Source organism: Artemia franciscana, chromosome 21 (assembly GCF_032884065.1).
Source record: "Artemia franciscana chromosome 21, ASM3288406v1, whole genome shotgun sequence".
In the NCBI taxonomy this organism is placed as follows: Eukaryota; Metazoa; Arthropoda; class Branchiopoda; order Anostraca; family Artemiidae; genus Artemia; species Artemia franciscana.
The window spans coordinates 32,191,352-32,205,369 of record NC_088883.1 but is presented as its reverse complement, the minus strand read 5'-3'; the positions used below and the strand labels follow the sequence as shown (position 1 = coordinate 32,205,369).

Here is a 14,018-nt window from a genome sequence, read left to right as displayed (position 1 = left end):
TAACGTATTTTTAGGAATTTCAACCATTTATTCTAAGGCCTTTATGATTCAGGGGTCATTCTTAAAGATTTGGGACAAAATTCAAGCTTTAGTGTCACGAACGAGGTATTGACGAGGGGGTGAACATCCTCATATACGTAATAAAAATACACAAATATAGAAATTCATTACGTAAGTTAATTCGCAAGGTACATATGTTTATTATTAACAAAAACATTCGTAAAAAAATAAAAAAATTTAGTTGCACTTTTAAGCAGCCGAAAATTGGAGGGCAACTAGGCCTCCTCGCCCACCCCTTTTCTTTATCAAAATCGTCCGATAAAAACTATGAGAAATCCATTTAGCCAAAAACAAAATAATATGTAAATTTCGTTTTAATTACGCATGTGCGGTGAGCCAAAATCAAAACATGCATTAATTAAAAAACGTTCAGAAATTAAATAAAAAAACAAGTTTGCTAAACTACAATTAAGGAGCGACATTAAAACTTAAAACGAACAGCGATTATTCCGTATATAAAAGTGATTGACCCCTCCTCAACGCCTTGCTCTTTACGCTAAAGTTTTTTATTGTTTTAAAAAGTAGAGTTGAGAGAAAGAGTCAAACTTTAGCGTAAAGAGGTTTTGAGGAGGGGTCAACCCCTTTTATATACGGAATAATTTCTGTTCGTTTTAAGTTTTAATGTCGCTCCTTACTTGCAGTTTAAAAAACTTGTTTTTTTCATATTTAATTTAAGGCACAAGATTAAACAGATTTCCAGCACATTTGCTCCCATTTCCTATCCAGTCACAACTCTATGGTTGAACTATTATAAAAATTGGTTGCAAAATCGTATCGGAAATATAAATTGCAAGCAAAAAATCTTAATTCTTAAGCTGAAACACTGACAAAAATTTTACAATTCTTTTTTTTCTTAGCCTAAACAAAAAAGTAATATTAATTTAAAAAAACACGTAATTCATTAATTTCTCTTTTTCAAAAATGAGTATTTCAAAGAAAACAAAGGAGTTACATTAAACCAGAGACGAGCAAATATAGGGTCGAATGATAATTCAAATTTAAAATGAACAGAAATCACTATTTCAAACAGTTTGTAGTAATGAACAGTGAGAAAGGAACGACAAGGCTCAATAGTAGCCGAAACCTAAGAAACGGAGTCTTGATAACAATAAATACATCAAAAGAATCGAAAATTGATGCTGATCTAAAATATTTAAAATTTATTAAGTTTTAAGTTACCAGTAGTGCTTCTAGTATCTCTCACGCTCTGAGCGAAATCTTGATTTTCTTACTTTAGCCTCCACAAAATTATTCATTATTTTGTCCCATTTGATTGCTTCTAATTCTTGTCGTTCATTCCTCATTAATGCCAAATCATTTAGTCGCTCCAGACCCATCGTTGATACGACCTTTTATACTAGTTGATTTAAGTACTGACTCCCCCCCCCTCAGTAAAAAAGAAGTGACGACAGCAGTGAAAAAGTTGAAAAATGGATGTGGCTCTGGATTCGATGGGATCACGGCAGAATGGATTCGGTGGGATCTTCTGGTGGTCATCAACAATAAAGAGGCAGTCCTAAAGGATTGGACCAGGGGCATACTGGTCAAACTCTTCTTGAAGGGCTACGTGCTAGTCAATGACAACTGGAGGAAATCAACTTTCGCCCTAATAGGTCTTGCTTTGACCTTGTTTTCATTCTTAGACTAATGGTTAAAGAGTTTGGGAAATGATACAAAAATGGACAAGCTTTATTGATTTTGAATAGACATTTAATCATGTTTATCTAAGGATTTTATGGAAGATTTTGAATTATTGTGGATAACCTGATTAACCTATCTTCAAGATAATATCTGGTATTAAACAGGAATGTGCCCTATCCCCAAACCGGTTTGTTGTTGTTATGGACTACATTCTAAGGCAGTTTTCAAAGTATGGGGTGAAGTTTTGCAGCTGACAGATCCCTTACTTTGACTCCGCTGACAACATTCGTCTTCTTGAAGAGGCGCAACAGCGACTGCAGAAGCTGCTTGACGCATAAGAGACAAAACTGAAATAGTAGGGCTTACAGTGAATGTCAGTAAGACGAAGATCATGGCTAAATCTGACTCTCTGCTGACACTGGACAGCAAAGAGAACTTGGATTGGCCAAGGAATTTAAGTACCTTGGGAGATGGATTGGTTATAATGGTGAATTAACCAACGAAATTGAAAAAGAAAGAAAGAAAAGACAAATGACAGTGGATTGTCAGTTTGATACACACAATTATACTTAATATTAATTTTCTTAAAGTTATATTATTTTTCATTTACTTAAGTAACAGAAGTGAAGACAATTGAAACGTAGATAACTTCGAAGACCACACTGCCTTTCCATGACTAAGTATAACAGTTCAAAATAGGGATGAAACCTTTTAATCGACAGTGAACATATATAAAATTTTAACTGGATATTTCGAACACATATACAGTGTTCATCATCAGCAGTAAAACTGATGATGATGAGTAAAACTGTTGATGAACACTGTATATGTGTTCGAGATATCCAGTTAAAAAGTTTATATCTGTTCACTGTCGATTAAAAGGTTTCATCCCTATTTTGAACTGTTATACATCCGACAATTACAACATATTTGTTTTCAGTAAAATGCAAATTCTGTTCTCGTCTGAAGAAGACTTGGGCGTTGTTAGCCCTACTTATTTTAATTTGTGCGCGTTTTGAGTTTTACTCGGTTATTCATTTCAATTTCTGCTCGTTTTGAATTGTATTTATTTAGTGATAGTGATTTGTGGTAGTTTTATACTTGGAAGATTATTTGACTTTATCTCGGCTCCTTTTTGGCTTAATAGAGATCTTTACTTTTCTTTGAAAAACTTAGTCTGTGGAAAAAGTTTTTAAAATTACTTTCTGTTCGTTGTTTATTGACACGGTCTTTTTCATGGGAATAAATATAACAAGTTATAGCTTTTGTCTTTTTAAACAGTTCGAGGTAACTTTTTTCAAACAATGTAAAGAGCGAGGTGTTGATGAGGAGCAAATGCCCTTTATATACGGAATAGTTTCTGTTCATTTTAAGTTTTAACGTTGCTAATTATTTTTAATTGAAAAACTTGTTTTTTCTAGGACGACTGGGTCAATGCGATCACCCCTGGAAAAATAAGAACAAATAAACAAGCCTCCATGATCTTTCTTCTGGCAAAAAATTCAAAATTCCCCAAACACATCCAATCAAAATTTTCAAATAGTTTTTTTTCAACGTAATTAAAGGTCCAAAAATTATGTCTTTGAGGATGACAACCCCTCACAGCCCTCAAGCTAAGGGATATAGTGTAAGCAACCCTGCGGGCATATAGGGGTTTACATAGAAAGGGTGATCGCATGAATTTTGGAAGGGGCTCATTGGACTGGTAATTAGAAGTTTTAGTGCCTCTTTTAAGATTCAAAGTGATCAGAAGGAGGATACCCCCCATACCTCGTTTTTTCCTGAAATTTATGTGACAAAAACTTTGAGATGGTCATTTGTTGAAGTAAAAACTTCGAAAAAAGCTCAATCGATCAGAAATTGAACGGGCTTGTGCGGATTTCTATAGTCGAAAGTGATTGGAGGTCTGAAATAGATGAACCGGGATTTTACCGAAGTCTGAGAGAGGTTAATCAAACTTTTTTAGGGTTAGAGACATATGGAGTGGGAGATTATCAAGGTTCAGTCAAACACAGACACTACTATCAGGTCACAAATGGTATACTAGAGTTTGAAATAAATGAATTAAGTTTTAACCATAGTCTGGGAGATGAGCTGAATTCTTTTTAGAGTTAGAGACCTATGTAGCGAAAATTTATCAAGATTCAGTCAAACACAGACACTACTATCAGGTCACAAATGGTATACTAGAGTTTGAAATAAATGAATTAAGTTTTAACCATAGTCTGGGAGATGAGCTGAATTCTTTTTAGAGTTAGAGACCTATGTAGCGAAAATTTATCAGCCAAACACAGACACTACAATAAGCTTGTAAGTGGTACCCTAGAATCTGAAATATATGAATTAGGTTTTTACCGTGTTCTGACAAGGGAATCAAATTCTTAGAGTTAGATACAAAGAGTTAGATACATATGTAGTGGGAATTAATCAAGATTCAATTTTGCAATAGAAATGTTGTTTATAATAGTCAAAAACTCAAATAACTATGCCTATGGAAAATACATGACCCCCCAAAGCTTTGGAAAGGTATGCTCAATATAATATATCACACTGTGTGCGTCCTGATTGTAAGAAGGACATATCGTCAATATCTAAGGAATTTCCGCGGGTATCAACTTTAAAACTTCATAGAATGTCGAGGGGGAGGCTGAAGAGTTATCGAAGGGTAAACTGAGCTCCCCACTTTTTCAGATGCTCCCTCCCCTCATCACTGATCAAACTTGTGAAAAAGCAATTTTGTTCAAAATAGTCGAAAGGTCTGGTAACTATGCCTCCTGGGATGCAATACCCCACAGTGTAAAAATTGGAAATTATGCAATTTGCCCTTTTTTTGAATGCTCGATTTATCATTAGGAAAAGGAAGGATTTTTATTTTAGGTGTGTAAAGTGAAAGTTCAAGAAACAATAAGGGACACCATAAAAAAAAAAGAAAGATGCCATGTGCATCCTGTTTATCAAAAAAGAATATCTACAACACCACAAGAACAACTAAGGGTATTAGGTTTAAACTTTCAGAGTGTGTTGAGGAAGATTTTAAAAAGTAGATAGAGGGCAACCAGTACTCATCCGATTCCCTTTTTAGCTTCTGTCTCTCCAAAGATACCCAATAAAAATTTTGTAATATCCATCTTATTCAAAATATTCGATAAAGTCAAAGAACTATGCCTCCGGGGAATCGAGGATGACTTAACCCTACAGCCCCGGGGCAAGTGTTGTAGCTTATATAAGTTGCCCATTGTTTATATACAAGGTTGGTGATAGGGGGAAGGTGGGATGTTTGATCCCGAGTCTTCAAAAAGGCTAAGAATAATTAAGGTGCAACTTTTAGAAAATGTCAAGGAGATATCAAACAAAATCAAAGCACACTATTTACAGGGAGGTATTTCCGAAGGACACTACAGGAACATCTTAGGAAGTAGTGCCCTTTTTCAGTAACCAAAAAATTGGAGGGCACCTAGGTCCCCTCCAACGCTAATTATTTTCTTAAAGTCACCAGATCAAAATTCTGAGATAGCCATTTTATTCAGCGTAGTCGAAAAACCTTATAACTATGTCTTTCGGGACGACTTACACCCCCACAGTCCCCGTGGGAGGGGCTACAAGTTACAACCTTTGACCAGTGCTTACATATATTAAGGGTTATTTGGAAGTATACAGACGTTTTCAGGGGGATTTTTTGGTTTGGGGAGGGGGGGGGGTTGAAAAGAGGGGGATATGTTAGGGGAACTTTTCTTTGAGGAAGTTATCACGGGGGAAGAAAATTTCCCTGAAGGGAGCGCAGGATTTTATAGCATTATTTAAAAAAAACAATGAAAAAGTTTTTTCAACTGAAAGTAAGGAGCAGAATTAAAACCACTTAAAACGAACAGAAATTATTACGGTTATGATGGGCTCACCTCCTCCTAATACCTTGCTCTTTACGCTAAAGTATTTTTAGTAATTTCAACTATTTATTCTACGGCTTTTGTGATTCAGGGGTTATTCTTAAGAAATTGGGACAAAATTTAAGCTTTAGTGTAAAGAGCGAGGTACTGACGAGGTGGTGAACCCCCTCATATACGTAATAAAAACATGAGAATACAGAAGATTGTTACGTAAGCTAATTTATAAGTTACTTATATCTTTTACTAATAAAAACATTCGTAAAAAATTAGAAGTTCTAGTTGCCTTTCTAAGTAACCAAAAAACCGGAGGGCAACTAGGCCTCCTCCCCCGCTCCTTTTTTTCTCGAAATCGTTCGATAAAAACTATGAGAAAGCCATTTATCCAAAAAAATAAATATGCAAATTTCGTTTTAATTATTCATCTGCGGAGAGCCAAAATCAAAACATGCATTGATTCAAAAACGTTCAGAAATTAAATAAAAAAACAACAAGTTTTTTAATGGAAAGTAAGGAGCGACATTAAAACTTAAAACGAACAGAAATTACTTAGTGTGTGAAAGGGGCTGCTTCCTCATCAACGTCCCGCTCTTTACGCTAAAGTTTTTTACTGTTTTAAAAAGTAGAGTTAAGAAAAAGAGTCAAACTTTAACGTAAAGAGCGGGGCGTTAATGAGGAAGCAGCCCCTTTCACATACCAAGTAATTTCTGTTCGTTTAAGTTTTAATGTCGCTCCTTACTTTCCGTTAAAAAACTTGTTTTTTTATATATTTAACCTACATATAAAGTCCGTCAGAGACAACGCTCTAGCGCTTCCTATGTTAAAAGGTAATAAGATTTGAACATAATCTTAGCATTTTTCGATTACTTTTCCCCTGAGCCACTCATATGGAAGGAGTGGCCTCGCAAACTTTTAAGGGGGTGCATTCGATTAGAAATGAAAGTTCAACTGGACTTTCTTTGAGTCAAAAGTGATTATAGTTTCAACACCCGTCCTCCAAGCTCAATTTCCCCTTAAAAATCCGATCAAAATTAGATATAGCCATTTTGTTCAAAATAATCAAAGGGTCATTCAGGGAAGGGGGGCTCCAGGTCTGGGGACCCCGAAATCCCACAATTTTTTATTTCCCATAGTTTTCTGATACTTCTCACCAAATATGGGTTTTGTGGGACTGGTTCCCTCCTCCCAAAACAAATTCCTGCGTACGTATATTGGGTCAAATAACTATTCCTCTAGAGTTGACTTGACCCCCATAGCCCTTGGGGGCTGTAAGTTATGCAAGTTGCTTATGATTTATAAAGAAAACTTTTTATCGGGAAAGGGGGTACTTTTGATCATGGGGCTCCATAAAGGCTTATGATATTAAGGTGAAATCTTAAGGAAATGTTGAGAGGATTGTCGAAAAAATCAAAGCACAATATGTGCATGCTGGTTGTCCAAATGTTTATCAGTGATATCTAAGGAACGCCTGAGGTTATTAGGTTATAACTTTTAAGGTATATTGTGGGTGATGTTGAAGAGTGACTGGAGGGCAACCAGTCCCCTTATAATTTTAGATACCCCTCCCTTCAACACCAACCAAAATTTTGAAAAAGTTATTTCTTTCATAATAGTTAAAAGGTCTAGTAACTATGCCTCTGGGGATGTCCTACCCCCACAGTCTTGGAGCAAAGATTGCAAATTGCGTGATTTTTCCATTATTTACATGCAGGATTTATTATTGGGGAAAGGAGAGATATTTGATTCTAAGCGTTTTTGAAAAGACTAAGAACACTAACGTAAAGCTTTGGGTAATGTTGATGCGTATTTTAAACTAAATCCAAAAACACTATGTAAACCCAGTTTATTAAAAAGTGTATATGCAATATCTTAATAGTGGCTGAGGGTATTAAGTTGAAACTTTTAGAGCATGCCGAGGGGTTTGTCAAAAGTGGTCGGAGGGTAACCAGCCCCCACCCATGCCCATTTAGCATCCTCTCCCAATGACTTGCGATCAAAATTTTGAAATAGCCTTCTTGTTCAAAAGCGGTCAAATAACTATGCCTTTGGAGATAAAAAAAAAACCTACACAGTCTTTGGAGCCAGGGATATTAGCTATACAAGCTGCCCAGTGCTTTTATATATAGCCTAAGGCCTTTTGTTGGGGAAATTTGCCATGTTTGATCCTGGGTCACCAAAAAAGCCTAAAATTTTAGTTTGAATCTTTCAAGAAAAGTTGAGGGGGACGTCAAATAAAATCAGAACACATTATAGGCAGGATGGTTGCCAGAAGGACGTATAAACAATATTCAAGGAATGACTGAGGGTAATAGGCTAAGACTTTATAGGCATGTTGCAGGGGATATTCCAGAGTGATCGGTGGGAATCCAACCCCCCCCCCCCTTATTTCCTAGTACTAGTTGAAATTCGAAGACCCATTAGTTCAAAATCGTCAAAAGGTCTAATAGCTATGCCTCCTGGGACACCATGCCCCCCAGAGCCCCCAGGGGCAAGAAATGTCAATCATGCAGTTCGTCTATTTTTCGCAGGTGGGGTTTGTGACTGGGAAAGTGGGGAATTTTTGTTCCTGGGTCAATCCAACAAGGCTTATGGTATTTAGATGAAATTTTGGGGAATGTTAAGGGTAACGTTGAACTATCCAAACTATCAAAAAGTCGTATGTGCAATATATTACTACCGGATAAGGGTATTAAGTTTGTAACTTTCAGGGCCACAATTGCTTCTACTTCTATCATGACTGCAACTGCGACTACTTTTGATTGTGAGTAATTGTTTCTGTTACTACGATGACTTACGCCTGTGACAAAGAATGCTTGTAATGGCAACTACTTACAGTTACGACTTACTTGCGACTTCTCCTACGACTACTTGGAGACTGTAACTTACGCCTGTGACTAAGAATGCTTGTAATGGCAACTACTTACAGTTGCGACTTACTTGCGACTTCTCCTGCGACTACTTGGAGACTGTGACTTATGCCTGTGACTAAGAATCCTTGTAATGGCAACTACTTACAGTTGCGACTTACTCGCGACTTCTCCTACGACTACTTGGAGACTGTGACTTACGCCAGTGACTAAGATTGCTTGTAATGGCAACTACTTACTTGCGACTTCTCCTGCGACTACTTGGAGACTGTGACTACTTGCAGCTGTGGTTACTGGGGACTTTGACTGCAGCTACTGGTATTTGGAAACTTCCATTTTTGATTTTGTTTTAATTAAGTAAAAACAAGACAAAGCTTTGTTACTCGAGTAGTGTTATCAGAAGTAGCGCTCTAGCATCGCCTATAATAAGAATTGATCAGGCTCAAATCTATTTTTTTCATAATGAAGCTGGTTGTAAAAATTGCGGGAGGGGGGACTCATTCAATTGGAAGTTAAAAGTTCTAGTGCCCTTTTTAGAGTCAAAAGTGGTTGTGAGGAAGACACGTAGATCGTACAGGTGGTATGACAACTAACCCTCTTTCTCCCCTTTGTAGTCCCCTCCCCCAAAGACATATGATCAAAATTATGAACTATCTATTTTATTCAATATAGTCTAAGAGTAAGATAAATTAGCCATGGGAAATGACAAGACCCTCCAGAGCCCCTGCTGTAACGGCTGTAAGTCATGTTTTACCAATGGTTTAAACGTAGGATTCGATATTAGGAAAGCGAGCATGTTTAATTCCTGGTCTCTAAAACTTGAAAATATTAGGGCTGCTGCCTCTACTTCTACTTCAACAAAATTAGTTTCGGGTTGTTGGCTTACATTCATCACGGAGAATAAAAATTTTCAAATGTGCCCATGCGCGTACATTTTAATTTATTTTGAAATGATCCAGTATTTCAGGAATAGGGCACAAATAAAAAAAGCAAATGATATGGGAAACAGAACAAATTACCAGAGTAACTTTTAAACAATCAAGTTACGATTATAGGTCCAAGGGCCTCCCCTGAGTTCATGACTGGCTCAAGCAGTCAAAAGTAGTAACTCATTGTAATATAAAATCATATATACATCCAGGCACGTGCAAAGTGTGTTCTTCCCACGCACGTTCATGACGCATTTCCTCAGATGTGCCGCCCATGTTTCATCTTACAGCAAATCTAAGCGGGCGGTAAACCTTAAAATTTTCAATTAATTCTTGCATGCTTTAAGTGAGGATGGAAAGACGCACCTTGCAATGACCCATCTCCTCCTCAGAGTTCTTTGATTCCTACCATTTTCGAAGTTGTTTTTTGTATATATCTTATTGTTCGTCTTTTTGGGTATTTGCAACCCAAACCTCCTCGGAGTTATTTCCTTAAGTAGGTCCTGTTTTAGTGTTTTTAGTCTAAAGTATGGAAAAAACTCTAACACAACACTGCCGAAGGACAATTTTTTCGCGATTTATACTTATTAAGATTCAGTGCCTTAAGCGTCGAAAATCAGATATTGTTTGTTACGTTTTTAGATTTAACAAACATTGAATATGGATAATGGAATCTCTTTTCAATTTATATTTTTTCTATTGTTTTTTTTTTTTTATAAATGTGAAGCTATTAGAGATTTATTCTTGGATTAAATGAAGTTGCCTACCCGGACAGAAAATAAGACATGTTCTGTTTCGTGACCATTTATATATAAGAAGATTCAAATTTCCAAGCCTAACACAATTCGTTTTTTCTTTCTTCTCTGTTTGATTTTCAACTGACTTTGTATTACTTATATCTGTTCACTTGTGTAAATGATTATTTAGTTATTATTATGTTTCATAATTGGGTTACTATGCAACCGTGCATCAAATACAACTTTTTTTCTGCAAATTCTTTTCTTGGACATAAAGCAGCATCAAGGCAAGGGAAGGGGGTACGTGACAGCCCTACATTTTTTCCCGTTCTCCTTAGAATTTGAAAAATACGTATTTTGGGGGTAGGCTGCTTTCACCTGAAAATCAATTTGTTGGTAAATGCATTGAGAAAATTTAAGAAAATTACAAGTTTTGCCGTAAAATCCCTTTCAAAAAATGCCTTTTGCCCTCTTTTTCACCTAAATTTGTGTGTGTTGACGCCACTGTGGATATAATTCTTCATTTTTCTAGCAGTGAACAGGCAACCGGCTAATCATTATTTCTTTTCTACTCACTATGCCTTCATCCCACTTCATTCTTTTTCTCTTGTTTTAAAATAGTGGCTAGAAAAGGCACACCCTTATTGTCAAAGCCAAGTTGTTTGACTGGGCAAAATCGGTCATATTGATCCATATCTTCTACCCATGCATAGTATGCGTCAGTTTCTTGATTAATTTGCATACTAAAACACTGCGCTAATAATCGACCACCAAAGCAAAACTTTCCTCATCTCGCAGCAAACGTAAGCGGGCGGTAAACCTTCAAATTTTCAATTAAATCTTGCATGCTTTAAGTAAGGCTGGAAAGACGCACCTTGCACCCGCCCTTTAACCTTAGTTGTGTAAAATGCTGTTTATCGACAAAGTCCCCTGATGAGTCCCAATTTAATTGAGGGCTTAGCGTTCATTAGAGATTGGCGATTTAGGACCCCCTCAAGAGCAGACGAGGATTTATGAAGAGCGAAATGTCGTCCAACTTAATATGCATACTTATGAGGCTCAAGTCGTGATTAATACGAAATTGTAATGGCTGTCGAAAATGTCAGATTTTATTTTTGCCTTTTCGATGACTTTATAGAAATGCTGAAGCACGTACCGGAAGTTCACTGTTATGCGCTCAATCCTGTGCACCTTGAATTAGTTAAAACAAATCTCTATTTAATGATATAACAAAGCGTCGTTGACAATATAACTAATCTGATCTATCGAAATTACTTTTCGCAGAAATCAGAATAGCTTACTCTAGTATGATTTATACGACCGATTGGGATTACTTGCTTACTTTCCTTTCTTTTTATTGATATTCTTAGGAATCTTGGGTAAAAACTAAATCTGTTTTGTTAAATGGAATAATCATTCCTAATTTATTTCAGAATTAAATTACTTTAGCTGTGTCTCAGGTACGTACATGAGCAGAGGATGGTAGGATTTGGACCTGTCCCTTTTATGGAATATTCAGATAGTTGTCATTTTCTCTATAGCTTTTATGTATTTTCATATTATATGTCTGTTTTTATTACTTTTTTTATTTACTATTTGCTCTGCCAAAATGTCTTACTATTCCTATCAAATTTTATTGTAGGTACGAAATCCCAGGATTTCATATGAGTGGGACATCCTACCGCTTATAGTCTATATGTTTTATCTTTATTTTTATTATAAATGTGTTTCCAAATAATATTTTTGTAGAGTGTAAACAAGAGTTTTAGGTCTCTGGAATTACATACACTTTAAATTTATATTTTCTGGACTATATTCTTGCTTTTTGAAATTGGATATCCAACAAAATAGATGAGCATAGTATTTTCATGTAGTGTTTTTACGAAGGATTGGTCTGTTTGAAAATTATATGTAGGCTACAGGCACGCACACATCACGCTTGGCTGAAGTGCGTCATACGTTGTGCAAAGTGCACGGTATGGGGTGTGGCAGGGCTCTTGGTGGTGGTAGTATGTCATACATGGATTGCAAAATTGCTCCAGGACAAGGTTGTATCCTGGGGGCAAGGGGATTTGAATCCCCCTCCAAAATACTTGTCCGAATAATAAAAACGTAACATAAATACAAATTAACAATTTTGATGTGTTCTTTGAAGTTTTTTCCAACTCCCCTAACCCCGAAAAAAATATCCCCTCTCCCCAAACAAAATCCTGGATAGGACACTGCTCCCTGGTGTGATCCAGTTAGAATGCACAGCCCATTACCTTTACATGTCAGAATAGCAATTATATTCCACCTGTCTCATGGTAATCTCAAAATTGGAGCACTCTGATTTCACTATTTTGGGCCTGTATACCATGGAAGAGGCCCAACAATTTGTGCCAAATGCACTAATGTAAGAAACTGGGCAAACGTCTCAAATTCAAACTTTTAGTTCCATTGAATTTTAAAACTGGCAGAGAAAAGTAAGAAAAATTGTCTTCGTTTATTCTGGAAACCAAAATCTATGTAATACATGGCTAGAAACTGAGAATAGCCGTTCCTGTTTTTGAGACTTTTTTCTTCAAAAAATTATGAGACTCGTTTGTTACGTAAACAAGACGGATGAATTCCATTTTCCATTCTGTATGCTCACAAATTAAGTTAAAATGTAGAAAAAGAAAGGGTAGTTTCAAATGAAATAGAAGGCGACACTAATTATTAAAAGAACAGAAATCATTCGGTACATTAGGTGGGTGCTACCTCCTCAATCCCCTTTCTTATGCTGAAGTTTTATAGTGATATATTCAAAGTATCTGTAAATGCATTTGTGCTTGAGTAGTCGTTGCTTAGACATTAAAGACAAAAGTCAACCTTTCCCCAAAGAGCAGTGGGTTGAAAAGAGGGCAGCCCCCATAGTTTGTAGAATAATATCCACTCTTTCAAGTTTTAATGTCACTTCAATTTTAAGGAAAAGTGAATAGCAACATTAAACCGAGAATGAGGAGAAATAAAATCAAATAATAACTCAAGCATAAAACACAAAACGGACAGAAATTACAATAGATAAAAATTCCAAACTTAAAACAAATATAAATTACCAAAAAACATGAGTATGCCTTCCAAAGACAAGAACATCATTTGCACTTTACTGATTTCTTTCTTTTATTTTGAGGTATTTGTTTTTATTTGTCTTAACATCAACGTAAAACCTAAAAATCACCATAATAGATTACTGAAAAGAGGAAATGAATCAAGAATAACGGTTTAATAAATTAATAGTAATTCCTGAAAGCTCCAACAATTCTGGACTTATTAACGCTATAAGAGAGAAAATATTTAAATTGTGTTCAGGGCCGAATTTACAGGTTTGGACCTCCTAGGCCCAAGAGTTTTTGCCACTTCGTTTTTATGAAGTATTTGGGGAAATCCCTGAAAATTGCGGGATAGAGGAAGCACTGAACAGATCACAACTGATGAGCCAAAAGTAATAAAATAGAGGTGATACTGAACTCTCACCTGTCATTCTTGGGAGACATTTGACAGTTTATAAGTAGCCACGGAATTCCTGTGTTGTTTTGAAATCACTTTTCTGTGAGTAGGCAGCGCAGCGGTGGAGCAAGCCTGGCAATTTGACAAAAAAAAATCATGTCAGTTCAGTTTTAACTAAGAAAAAAAGTAACTCAGTGATTATTTATTGTGCCCCTTGGCCCGGCCTAATGGGCCTATTGGTAAATCCAGGTCTGATTGTGTTTTGTTTTAACTAAATTGGAAAAAATATTCTGATCCTTTGAGCATGAAGGGTGTCACTCTAATCCTGTCTGTTGATTTTGGTTGTATGCTTGAATTATTATTTTAGTTTATTTCTCCTCGTCTTTGGTTTAACGTAGCTCTTTACTTTTCTTTGAATAACATCTTTTGTCG

At 36.1% G+C, this 14,018-nt stretch overlaps 1 long non-coding RNA gene across 1 annotated transcript in view; it reads right to left on the bottom strand.

Annotated features, from left to right (window-relative positions):
- LOC136040907 (uncharacterized) overlaps positions 1 to 13,721 on the bottom strand; it is a 48,191-nt gene extending 34,470 nt beyond the window's left edge. The window contains exon 1 of the long non-coding RNA XR_010620913.1: positions 13,614 to 13,721. This is a non-coding gene — a long non-coding RNA (uncharacterized LOC136040907). The remainder of the gene's footprint in view (positions 1 to 13,613) is intronic.
- Positions 13,722 to 14,018: the final 297 nt, after the last annotated feature.